Below are 12207 nucleotides of genomic sequence, written 5' to 3'. Positions count from 1 at the left end.
ACTATCGAACATTGAAAACGAGGTCCTAAATTTGTAAAATGTTATTAAAATTAGCTCGAAATTGCATACATGGAGACACCAATTTCATGAATGGCTCTATTCAAGGTATTCTATCTATGACTACCACCCAGATCGCGGACACTGTCTTACCAAAACGATGTATAAATGCACTAATAAACTTAACCAGCGACTATAACATCATCATATCACTTGTAGACAAGGGTGGTGGTGTTGTAATAATGGAAATGTCTGAATACAAATATGAAGTATTTCAACATCTACCAAAGACACAAAAATAACACCCCAATGCGCCCTATAATCTCAGGCATCGGACGTGCTATCCATAAAATCGCTCGGGACAAATTACTTGCCCCATTATTACTCACAATTAGCTCATCCTATAAAAAAAAACTTAAGGGGGCCTACTTAGCAAAACAAAAAACACTCTATCTTATTAATTAAACTATGAATAGTCTTGACATTGAATCCCTGTATACTAATATCCCTACTAAAAGTGCCTTAAACTATTCTCAAAACATCTAAAGAAATCACACATTAATTTCCCTTTTCCGGTAGATAACAATTAACATTATAGGTTTATGCGTCGAGATGACAAATTCTACTTTTGATAAATTTTACTACAAGCAGAAATGTGGTTTACTTATTGGAAACGCACAAAATGTTTGGAGAGTATCTCTCATCTTCAAGAGGAGAAATATACATCCACTCCTACTGCTGTCGACTTTGTTTACCTATCTGCATATAGCTATAGTTTAAGTATTCCTCTTCATATGAGAGATAATATTTGTTTTTGTTTCCATAATTGTGCAATTTCTGCAACTTTCGCTTCTTAATGCTATCCCGTGCCTGTGAAGAGTTTTGTTTCTTTGTTGATCTTATTGTTTACTCTCGCTGTATTCACTAATGGGCATGTATTTTTATTTCTACAATTACAGACGGTTGATATTATCATTGCATTAGCTGTCCTATTAGTACTATTATTGTGTTGTGATTGTGTGCTTATTCATTACTGTTGGCTTGCTATTAATGTAGCAATAAATAATTATCATGTAATTATTGCTGGCAATGTTAATTTATTGTTTGTTGGGAAATGTTTATGCATTATGTTAAGAAAATGTTTTCAAATTATTTTTACTTCTTTGTTATATAAGTGATTGAAACATAAATGAGTGTATGTTCGTTCTCCATGGATTTCGAAAGTGCTGCGTTGATTTTTAAATTTCACACAAAGGCATGCGAGATGTTCTTAGATAGGTTTAGTATAAGAATGCCTCCGGTAGGTATCGAAAATCAATAATCGAAAAAAACTGATGGAAGTACAGACAGTCCGATTTCGAGCAACGTTAACATTTCATTACCGCACAATCAGAAGAGTCCGGCGTATAAAAACAACCGTTAATGCTTTAATAAGGCAGGGGCGCGTTCGAAATTAATGTTTCTGTTTAGAGTACAATTCAACCATAGTACTTGACATTTTCAGTTCAACTTTAATTAAAGATTAAAAATAGGTTCTTTGCGATGCAATGAAAACGACAATGTATTGTAGACTATGTTACTGCGTGGAGGCGTGTGGAGATCCCTCCCGGTGAACTGTGGCGTTTTCCCGAGAGGAGCAGGCAATCAATCTTTCAGCTTGTGCACACACACACACACACACACACACACGCGCGCGCGCGCGCGCGCGCACTCACACAGACTCACACAAACACATATGTAAGTATGTTTGTATGTCTGTGTGTATGTACGTGGTGTCTGTATGCAACTATCTTACTCTTTTATGTATCATTCCGAAGATTTACATCAAGATATAATAATAGTGGAATTTGTGTCTAGAATCCTTATTTTAATTTCTATCAAAATTAATTACTTTGTTTGGATTTTGCAATTCTTAGCAACACCTCTGCTGAAACAACTTTGCTTGATTCCAATAAGCAAATGTAGAAGAACTAGAGGCAATGCCGAGACAAGCGGAGAGCACATACAACAGCTGATATTTGCAAAATGTCACCCATTGATCAGGTTAAACGTCAATTAACTTCGGTGATCTGAAGTAAACCGGTGTATCAACGTGGTTATGTAGTATTATTCACGTAAAAAAACATTTCAAATACTTCACATTAGTTAAGAATTAGAGAATACTTATTAATTGATAGTTTATTATCTAGTGTAACATTTCACAAAATGTTAGAAGCATCTGAATGTTGCCGAAGTGTTTCCACCCTTTTAGCCCTATTTGAATGAAATAAAATTTGAATAAATTTAACCTAATATTAGGTGCTTTACACCTAAGAGTTGTGTCCAAAAATTTATAATATTCAATTAATTAATTTAGGAGTGAATCCTTAACATAAAAGAATATCCAAACATATAAACAAATTTCATTATATATATATTAGCCTGATGAATCCTTATGAGGTGGAAACGAGGTAAATTCTGTATTCCTTCAAATACATGTAAAGGCTTCGCTACACTGGCATAACAATGTTTCACTCTGTAGTTATTAATAACTAAGGTCTTGTCAGGTGAAAAATATATTTTTTCGTTTAAGTGTTCATATTGAAGAACTGTTCAATACGAACCCCTAAATGAAAAGACAGAGTTTTCGCCTGACTTCATGTAAGTTATTGAGTACAGATCGAAACATTGTCTTGCCAGTGTAGCGAAGCATAAACATAGCTGTAAAAATAAATATTGATATGAATAGCTCTATTGATTATAGAGCACTATTATATAAATCTGATAGATATTCTATGGATTTTTATTCTACGAATCGATCGATCCTTAAGCTTCGCTATATATATATATATATATATATATATATATATATATATATATAGAGAGAGAGAGAGAGAGAGAGAGAAAGAGAGAGAGAGAGGAGAAAGAGAGAGTGTGAGTGAGATTCATATATAGAGTATATGTGTTATGTTTTAGCCTGCGTACGGGCGTGTGTGGTTTGTCCATGAAAGTCGAGATCTTTATGTCTACATTTCTGTATTGCCATCTATTTCCCCACAGATGTCACTTTGTCCAGGCTCGTCTTTTTAATCGAGTACAGTCCACTCTATAACTAATTGGCGCAGATGTGCTTTTACCACGTCTACTTCGTTTTTATCGATTGTCTGGCCAAATAGCTATTATCTTTTTTTCTTTTATTTGCTATTCACAAGTCTGCTTTTGTAAATACACTAGTTCTTTTTTTTATTACGAATGATCTCTAATGACCTATAATGTTTCTCCATCTCTCCTGAGCACAAGCCTAGTCTAGTGACTATAATAAACGAACGACAAAAAGTAGCAGATGATCTTTTGAAGTTGAATTGAGAATATCTTTCATCTACTGATTCCAACTGATATTTCCGTCGCAATCAGAAAGTAAAATGATATTTCATTTTTAAGCTTGGTGCAACAGACAGACCAAGCCGCTTATAAACATGCTTGGGCGCATTTTTAAATACCATCTAAATTAGTAACAGCAATGTTTATCCAACTTCTATTTACCTTATTTACATAAAAATGGATTATACTTATTTAATATATATATATATATATATATATATATATATATATATATATATATATATACAGTATTTAAAAACCACAGAATTAAATAAGTTTAATTCTGTGGTTTTTAAATATACATATATATATACATATATATATATATATATATATATATATATATATATACAGTATTTAAAAACCACATAATTAAATAAGTATAATCCATATATATATATATATGTACATATACACATATATTTATATATATACACAAATATATAGTTATATATATATATATATATATATATATATGTATATATATATAGTTATTCGCAAAGACTTTAAAGTACTTGACGTACTCTTAGTTTGCATATATACTTTTCTTAAGTTACTAATGAATTAGTATACTCGGATATACACTTGTTATTTGAATTGTACAAATGTCTTTTTATATACGCAATAATAAGTATATTGATCGTAAAATATCTGCACATTTCTGTAAGACAGATACTGCCCTTTGCTATATTTTTTCCATGACTCTACATTCTAAAATACATGAAAAAATATCAGATTTAATATCTTTTTTTAATGAGGCGAGCAGTGCAGTATATGTTTTGTTTTAAGATTGTCCTCTCAAGAATTGCATTCGGTTGTTTTAAGATAATTCGTTTTCGCTTGAGGGAGAGGGTATGGTAGTATCTGTTCTGTTGTTATGATACCATCCTACCGGGCATTGCCTCCCCATTTTGGATGTGGAGAAAAATAGACACCAATACTTCATTTTCTCCTCTTGGTTTGCAGTGTAGTATATTTTTATTCATCATGATATATTTTACCTAGGTATTACTTCTCTTATGCAGGATGTAAGCTACGCTCGTTTCTCACGATACCATCCTCTAAGGATTCCTTTCTCTTTGGAGGAAGCGGTAGTGTTCTATCTGTTTTAATAATCGTCTGAATGAACCCTTATTTTGAGGAGCCGGATAGTGTTCGGCCGCCATTATATCATCCTTTTTGCCTCTACCTTCTCTGGGGGCCAGTTTATATAGTATATTAACCATTGTTATCTTCCAAGACTAGTAACAAATGTAACTGAGGTGGGGAACATATATTTGATAGTCCGTACATTAAGTATGAGATTTCGATAAAAAATGTGACGTTAAATGTTATCTCATTAAATTGATAGGGATTCTTCTCCAAGCTAGGACGAACACCGTTCCTTATAATTATACATAGACGCTTCTGTACATGTGCTTTTTGATCTGTGTTCCCCCTTTTGAAAAAGCCTACGAAACAATAGGCGAAACGTTGTTATCAGGTCTTTTCCCCCCATTTTTAATCCATAGACACATCTATAATCCACACTCACACACACCACACTTACTGAAAACTTAAACCTTTTTTTTTTCTTATTAGAACTGGTTGGCTGATCTGTTGTGTAGATGGGAGACAGTTCATGTAATTTTCAGACAACCTTGGCTCCGTCGGTATGTCGTCTGTTCTGAACTGACACAGAAACACACGAAAGTCATCTTACAAACTCAGTCAGACCCAACCCGTTCATACAAAGACATTATTTCACTTTGACGACGTTCTTCGCTAACCCTTACCATACCCATAACCACCGCCACCCAACAAAGTCAAGTCTACATTCAGAATGACAGGTTCGCTGGCTTTTTTTTTTGTACCAGCTGTGAATATTTTATATTATATCGATTAGTCAGACGACTTTTTCAGATTGGATGTTTTTCTTACAACGTTTTGGCTCATGTAACCTCCTATGTATTTTATGCATGCTTCGTTTTACTCAGGAATTTTTCGGCCGAACCTGGAAATCCACGCGTATTATCTTACCCTTTATTCTATACACTGCAGAAGATTGTTCTCCTTTAGTCAGCCATGACTAAGTCTTAAAATAATTCGTAATTTTATTTCGAAACGTAAGCCGAGGATGCGCCCTTTACATTATTCTTACAATCTAAAGATAACTTCCCTGCTAATCTGACGATTCTTTTGCCAAAACGAAATATCGTTAGGCTCGTTATTAGAAGTTTTACTATCTCAGCCATTACTTCTTACATAGGCAGGGTTGGTGTGTTATTGCCGATTGGCTGAGGAAATCATTCTAAGGAATGCCGTTAGGTTTATTCTCAATTGTTGTCGTTCCCTATTAGAGTGGGTTCTTAAGGAAGTTGGTCTCTTATGCTATCAAACCTTATACAATATTTTACTGTAGTGGAAATCAGTAAAAGCATACCAGGAAAATTAGAATCTGTTTTCATTCCCTGTTGTGAAATTCAAGTAGACATTTCTAACATTTTCTTGAAATGGAAACGGCACAATAAATATGAAAGAAAATTATTGTATGAAGTATATGAAAGTGTTGTGTTTTATCTGATATACTGTCATCAAATAAAAGTCAGAACTATAAAGAAAACCACGACAAAGATGATTTGAAGTTTCCTGCAACTACGTTTATTTAATTCCGCACCATTAATTTGCCGGTATTTCGGGCACAGCTCCTTTTATCAGACGCGTGGACCTATAATAAGAATTTTATTTTCTAAATAGTAATATATTTACATATTCAGGTTTCCGTTCAGTCTTGGGAGACTATAAATATCTCATGTAACGGTGTCTGCGATTGAAGTTAATTATGAGGAAATTGTTGCTCAGTTTCAAATCAAACCTCTCGCGAATCGGTACGGTATGAGCACTTACATCACATTTTCAAGAAATCCATTTAAATCTTGATTGCAAGTGGGGATAATATAGTTTGTGGCGAGATTGTAGATCAAAATAAGATCATCGTATAAACGTTAGCGTTCAAGAGAGAACAGGTTAACTTTCTTTCTTTAGGCAGATCCCGTAGTCCATTTAGCATTCGAATAGCCAGTCTCGAACTCTCTAGATGCTGGATATAACGTATTAGTTATTTAGCACATGACTAAGTATAAATCAGACTAGAGAAACATAACAGAAATATTTCAGGTGTGAGTTTGCAGAAAGAGCCTCAAATTGAGTGTTCTTTTTCTCTGTTTTCGGCCTGAATGCAATGCGTTTGATGAATTGAAGCACGAGTCGACCAGAAAACCAAGATTGTTTGTCTTAAACAGAGTCTAGTCACCTGGGCACAGTCGAATTCTTAGTCAATTTTCGGTGCCCAAAGTTCGAAAATGGCCGAGTGAAAAAAATAGGATATAATATTGAAATTGTACGAATAAGCGATTGTCGTTATTGGTTTCGCTTCGTGAATCGTATAAGATATGAGGTTATTAGAGTAACTAAAAAAACGTACGTGATTAAATAAATAACTGTATGTCGAAGAGACAGGATATACAAGTCCCGTGTGAAATGAATATCAAGTCAAACCGGATTAAATAAAAAGTAGGTTGATCGGAAAGAAAAAAAAATGAGTGTATGTCATATGCCGTAGAGAAAAATCGTCGAGGATAAGGAGAAGGGAAAGAATTACACATCGACAAACACTGAACATTATTTTACTTACGGTTGATATATTTTTTTTTTGTATAATAATGATCTTACACCTATTTTGATATTAACATTGTTAGCTTAACCTTTCATTGTATGCTTAAACAATATAGATAGCATCTGTAGAATGTCGCATTTGCTGTGCATATTTGTACTGTTGTGTCATATATTGCTAATAAAACCAGTTTTGTGTGTAGTAATCATCTACTATAAAGCATACAATAAAAGGTTAAGCTAACAAATGTTTATCTCAAAACGGGTGTAAAATCATTATTATAAAAAAAAAATCAAACCTTAGATAAAATAATGTTCTGTTTAAATAAATTGGTTTTGTCAATGTGTAATTCTTTCCCTCCTCTCTAGCAATGTGTTGATGGCGGTGCTCAGACAGTGAAAGAGATTATTTTATTTCTAGGTTTGTATCTGTTCATGAGGGTGACGATAAATAAAGGGAAAACGAATTGGGATGATTTAAGTATGAACAGTTTCAATCCTTCTAATTGCATAATGCTATTTTTACATATATATTTACCTAATAAAAGACGTATTGTAACGGAGAGGTCATGGGTTATTTAGAAATTAAAAACCATATGTATATAGTGCATCCTAAGTAAGGAAGCTGTTGAACAAGATATTTGTTTACATTATATTTAAATGCATTTATATTTGTGTACAGTCAGTAAAACAGGAGAAGGCAGAGGTTTCCTCTCAACTGAAGAGGTCTACAGTAAAGAGATAGAAAGTTGCTGTTTTCCGAATTGTTCGGAAGTATTCAAGTTAAGAGTGCGCAAGTGCACTACGTTTTTCGGGGCACATGTAAGAAAAAGAATGTATAAAGTATAGACAGCGATAAGTGAAAGACATGCTTAATCGACCAGCAAATGTTTTTCCTCTCGATATTTCAATGTCTGTTCCTTCTTATGCAACCATTAAAAGTATCATTTGTAAGTTTCGTCCTCGTATCTCAATGAGAAGTTTTTACTTCCTATCAGTCGAATTTTCGTCTCGCATTTTATTACACATGCGAACGCAGGTTCAGTGGAAGCAACACATCTTCGCAATAATGATCTGTACTCGGTTTCTATTGTTTGCTTTTATATAAAAACTATGCACTGTCAAAAACGTTCCCCACTCTTTATCTATGCCTAAATCAAAATGTACATTCCATGAACAAAGCTTCTTTCTTAGAACTGCACACCTGTAGAACTCTGTTCTGTCTGTCTTCTTCCCTTTCTGACTACAACTTGGATATCTTCAAGTCCAACGTAATGAACCGCCCCCTTAAGTAGACACTTTATTAAATATGCACACTAACCTGTTGTACTTACAATAACCGTTATCCCTGAGGGGCTTCCGGACCTTGATAAGTGGTGATCACCTTGTAAAAAAATTGCTAAATAGACATGTTCCTGTTTGAGATCTAAGCCAAAGACAAAGCTTACAATTGCTTCAACAATCATGTATAAACGACGAATGTGTCAGTTTAGTAATGATGTACCTTTCACTTCCAATCAAATGATGAGTAATAATGCATGGGAGTAAAGTCTCTACACTACAAAAAAGGATACAGTTTTACTCGTCCCCCCAAAAAGTATAGCAATGTTAGAAGGACAATACTATGAGAACGAATACAACATAACATGCCAAAACTAAAGGAAGTGATAATGCCTGGGAAGATAGTATATTGATGAAAAAAAAAAATTAATACACACAAATAAACGCATTTATGCATGAAATGATGATGACAGCAGAGCAAATTCTAAACAAGCAAACTAAATTAAGAATTGAAATTAGAATATAAGCAGAGGTTTCGATTGCAAATATTGAGCTATCAAATTTTCATCGTTAATAAATGCTTAATATAAAATTGAATGACTCAAAATCAGCTACGTCAAAACAGTGGGGATAAGGGAATATATATATATATATATATATATATATATATATATATGCGTGGGTGTATTAGTACGCGTGTATTTATGCGTATATGAATGCATGGGTGTGTAATAGATGCATATATAATTATATATGAGTTTACATAGATCGCCTTGAAGATAATATTAATAGTTCAGATAATTAGATCCTCATCATGTTTTTGAAAGATATGGTCTAATTATTCTCTGACACATTACACCAACCTAAATCCCCATCCCTCTCTCTCTCCCTCTCTCCCTCTCTCCCTCTCTCCCTCTCTCCCTATCTCCTTCTCTCTATTTCTTTCTGTTTCTATATATAATACATATGTATATAAATATATATGTATACTAATATATGTGTGTATGTGTGTGTAGAGAGAGAAAGAGAGAGAGAGAGAGAGAATTGGTACCCACTAATAGAGTGACAAAATCTGTCGACTGAGGTAAACAGAAATAAATCGATTGATAAGATACTTATTAACAGACCGTGGAAAATAGAAAACAAAAACAATAATACGCACACACACACGCACACGCACACACACACACACACACACATATATATATGTGTGTATGTGTGTGTGTGTGTGTAAAATAAAATGAATTCATCAAAGGATATTTCCTTAACAAAGAAAACTTATCAAGATAGAGAACGCCCAACATCGTAATGAGGAGCTATTAATGATGATAAATACAAGATGAAAAATCAAAAACATATTTCAGATGAAATGTTACAAATAATTTTATTATGTCGTCAGATCTACGAGAAAAGACTGAGGCATAAAAACCTTTTCAGTCTATGCCATTTCGAGCTTAATGCTTCACATCAAAAGAGGAGAAAGGACAGAATTGTACAAACTGAAAAATATATATAAAAGATGGCTTAAAAAACATTTAGATTGAGTCCACACACTTTTTTTCATATATCTAGTAGCGCGTAACAAAGTGCTTTTTAGGATCACGTGAGAATACATATTAAGTAAAGACTAAGGAGAAGCGAGAAAGCAAAAAGAAAAAGAAAAGTCTGGAACCTTACTGGAGGCTCCTCGTATATATATATATATATATATATATATATATATATATATATATATATATATATATATGTATATATATATATATGAAGAGTCTCCAGTAAGTTTCCAGACTTTATATATAAATATATATATGTGTGTGCGTGTGTGTGTGTGTGTGTTTTGAGTTGCATTTAAAAGTCGAAATTTCTGGTTTATACAAATAATAAATTGGCTCTATGCAGGCCGCAAATGCATAAACCTCTTCTACCTTACGTTCATCAACGAACAACTTTTTATGTAACGTAATTGAACCAGACGTACCAATTTTATTAGCTAGTAATAAGTCTAAATTTTATCTTATAGAGATAAATAGGTAGAGGGAAAGAGAGACAGACAGAACGACAGAGAGAGAGAGAGAGAGAGAGAGAGCGAGCAGAATATAATATATTGATTATTATGTGCGGTTTAGTGTAAGGATAGCGGTCGGACGAACAATATAGAGCAGCGGACAAATGAAAGAAAAAAAAGGGAAGAAAAACGTGTTTGACTTTTATCGAAAACCCACGTTGTGTAAAAAGGCGGGGACACCACATAGCTAAAACAACAATGAAAAGTCAACTAAAGATTAAACAAAATGAAACAAAAAAAGAATGTTTGAATCGAATGGATAGTCAGACTGTTTGAGAAGAAAAAACCGCTTGGAATATAAGTCGGCTGTTCTCGGCATATTTCTCGTGTTTTTTATCATTCAACGCCCGCGTTAAAAAAAAAAGACATAAATTTTCATACATAAGCCTTATAGGAGGAATTCAGACATATTTCTCGAACGAAGAAATGTACGCATGTCTTTACTTTCATAAAGGAATTGGCAGTCGAACTCATAGAACGTGCAAATATTTGTCGCATTTAAAAAAGGTATATTCACGTTTAATTCATTATAATATCATGTGTTCATAAGCGCATGCGGTAAAATTTCAACCATATGGATTTTCTGTGTTTCAGGAACGATACAAGGTGTGTTTAATAGTTTAAACAAAATATTAGACTATGAAATATATAATCAACTAAAAGCAAGCTTTCACGCGTATAAATAAACAGTAATGAATTATATAGAGAGATATTTATTTAATAATTTTATAATGTTTATACGTCATTTAAAAATCATCAATTTTCATAAAGCTCTACTTAGTATTGAGCACTGAAAATATATATAAACTTTAGGCTCAGTTTGTCAATGTATTGTATTTGAACTTGCTTAATTATTTGATATGTGAGTACTTTTATGCGCGCCATTTATTTGTTGATTTTGATCGAAAAGCAGTTTATCTCTACGGATATATATATATATATATATATATATATATATATATATATATATATATATATATATATCAGAAATTTACAGATTTTATATTGAAATGTAATTCAGTAAAAAATGTAATTTTCAAAGTAAAAATTTATTGTTTAGAAAAAGAATACAATATTATATAAATTTCTTTAATGCATGGATTTTCGATGTAGGCATATCTGCTCAAATCATGGATTAATTAAACGAATATAAGTATTATATTCTTTGTCCAGACAATAAATTTTTGTTTTAAAAATTATACATTTTCTGAATTATATTCAAATAAAAAAACTGAAAATTTTGATTTGCTCGATCTAATCATCAATTTTATTTGGCTGGGATTGTCTTATATAAAAATACTACCTCCTAAAAATATTTTGAAAGACCCGGAACCACAAGATTCATTAATCTATGGTCTAATTTATCTCGTTATTCTGATATACATATATATATATATATATATATATATATATATGCTTCCTGAATATTTATATTTATCAAATATATATATCGCCCCATTTAAGCATGTAGGTAGACTGATTTCCGTTCAAACGTATTGCAAGCATAACAAAAAATTTAAAAAAAACATCTAAAAGTGATATATTTTGTAATAGCGAGAGTTAGTCCGGACTCCAGGTTGGAATTTTTTTATGTTTAGCAACAATAATGAATTGAATAACGACGAAGCATGTGTCTGTAGTTAATTATATATATGCATGTATATCGTTAAATATATATATATATATATATGTATACATAAATATATATATTTGTATATATAAACATATGCATATACATATATATATATGTATATATATATGCTTATATATATATCTATATATCTATGTATATATGTATATATACATATATACATATGTATATACATATATACATATATATATGCATATATATA

At 32.3% G+C, this 12207-nt stretch overlaps 1 long non-coding RNA gene across 1 annotated transcript in view; it reads left to right on the top strand.

Annotated features, from left to right (window-relative positions):
* The first annotated feature begins 10413 nt into the window (after positions 1-10413).
* LOC145296258 (uncharacterized) overlaps positions 10414-12207 on the top strand; it is a 50228-nt gene continuing 48434 nt past the window's right edge. The window contains exon 1 of the long non-coding RNA XR_013869981.1: positions 10414-10861. This is a non-coding gene — a long non-coding RNA (uncharacterized LOC145296258). The remainder of the gene's footprint in view (positions 10862-12207) is intronic.

The sequence above is a fragment of the Euprymna scolopes genome, chromosome 16, assembly GCF_053919585.1.
Source record: "Euprymna scolopes isolate OS-2025 chromosome 16, ASM5391958v1, whole genome shotgun sequence".
NCBI classification, from domain to species: Eukaryota; Metazoa; Mollusca; class Cephalopoda; order Sepiida; family Sepiolidae; genus Euprymna; species Euprymna scolopes.
The sequence above is the reverse complement of the archived record's forward strand: the minus strand, read 5'-3'. Positions and strand labels throughout refer to the sequence as shown.